This window comes from Drosophila biarmipes, unplaced genomic scaffold (genome assembly GCF_025231255.1).
Source record: "Drosophila biarmipes strain raj3 unplaced genomic scaffold, RU_DBia_V1.1 ptg000009l, whole genome shotgun sequence".
Lineage (NCBI taxonomy): Eukaryota > Metazoa > Arthropoda > Insecta > Diptera > Drosophilidae > Drosophila > Drosophila biarmipes.
The window spans coordinates 2,490,075-2,492,154 of NW_026114530.1; positions in this window are offsets into that span (position 1 = coordinate 2,490,075).

A 2,080-nucleotide genomic window follows, 5' to 3' on the forward strand; every position below is an offset into this window, starting at 1 on the left:
GCACAGTTCAATTTCTATCTAAATTATTATATCTTATCAAAATGGACCAGAGCTGAGCTGACAGTCGGTCTTTATTAATGTCTAACAATAAGTGATTTTCACTCTGATAGCAGTCTATTAACTTCAAAGTTAATTTTTATATCATACATGTAAATATTGGCCACCTGATACCTGCGAAATAATTATCTTGGCCCAACAATTAGACACTAATAATTTCCTAAATTTTGTTTGTAATCTCTCTTTTCACTATTTAACTAATCGACGTAGCCGACACTGCTGTTCATGGCCTAATATCTCGAGCGTTGGATAGTGGTGGCAAACCGTGACTATTAACATTGCACCCATCGATATCGAATATTCGATTGCAATAAAACCTTTCGCTAATAATATTTTATTTTATTTAAATTTATATGTTATAGGTACTTATATATTTTCTTTTAATATTTAAGCACCAAAAAAATCCCTTTGTTATGAAATGAAAGAAAACTTTTTGCTGCTGAACCGCAGCTAAATTGCACATTATAAACAAAAATACTATAAAAAATAATACATTTCTTTCTTTTATTATTTTATGTTATCGGAATATTAATTTTTTTTCTTTAACTTTTGTTTTACATGAATTTATATGTCAATTTATGAATTTGTTTGATTCATATAGCTTTGTTCCCTCTCCTATAACTGTTTTTCACTTGTAAAAAATACACAAGCCACTTATTGATCCTTAAGGGATCACTCAGTGGTCGATCCCTTTTCTACACTAAAATGGTCACCGGCCCCGTGGAGAACTACAGTGCGGTGTAGGTCGATTTTGCTAGTTGGTCCAGTCCCACCAAACTACAGGGTAAATAGTACAAGAATGACCGGCTACGTGCAAGAAATGACCGGCTACGTATTTCATTTTCCCCCCTTCTTTAACTCTCTCGTCCCCATTCTTCCTCAGGTAACTATTTCATGCGTTCAATAATATATTGATTTTTTACACATTAGTCCACACCTTCTGGAATTATAAAATAGGGTGACATAAACTCTCTGAATAACTCAACAATGAGTGCTCGGCAAATTTTGTTGAAAATGTTCCGTAGTCTTTAGTACAACTCAAAAAAATGTTGTCCGGTATATTATCTCTCTGCGGCTATGATAGCGCATTTCCTGCCTTCTGGCAGCATTTGACGCTCCTGACACCTACTCTCCCGCACACCCAGCAGAATAACAGGCGTTGGAGTCGACCGCCGTAGTACCGCTGTTTTATAGGTTTATCGTCTCGCATGACAATGTAATGCTCCGCGATACTGGATACCCCTCTAAGGTTGTCAAATCTACTCAACTCAAACTCGAGATAGGCTTGCGCCCGTGGATCTGCTGTTCCCACACTACTTCCAGAATCCTTGGTGGTACTACGGTGCCCTGCACCTCTTTAGAATGGGTTTAGAAATCTAACTTGTTCTTCCTGCATCGATGTATCCGGTCGATGTCGTCAGTGGAAAGTGTTTCGTTCCACCGCCTGTTCCTCCATGTGGGGCAACACGGTGCCAAGCTCCTGGCCCTCGTTTGTTGTGGGCGCCGTCGTCGTCTAAATCTTCCTGGGGAAGGCCGAATCCGAGTTCGTCGTCGATCATCGTTATGGATGATCACTCATCCAGGAGTGCGTACGTATCACAAGGGTGGACTTGAAAATAAGTACTTTAGGATGGTGCCTATTTTATAAGGCTTATTGTAAGTGTATCACTTATTAGTATCACTTATTATTTATTTTATTATTTTTGTTAACTATTGTTATCACTTATTAATTGTTTTATTATTTTTGTTAACTATTGTTAACTACGCCGTCTTAAAAATGAAGGCCGCCCTCGGCCTCCTTGAGCTTGATTTTCTTGCCAAGATGACCCGCTGACATGTGAGCAAGATGCAAGTCAACGCGCAGAATACTACTATAATGAATAGCACTATCTGTTGTATTAGAGTGTGATTAACTTCCTTTTAAACTTTCCGGATGAACTTCCTACGTTCTACGTTCACTCAAGGGGTGAAGATAATGGAGACTCAAAACTTCGTGGCTAATGTTTATATTCAGCAATGGTGA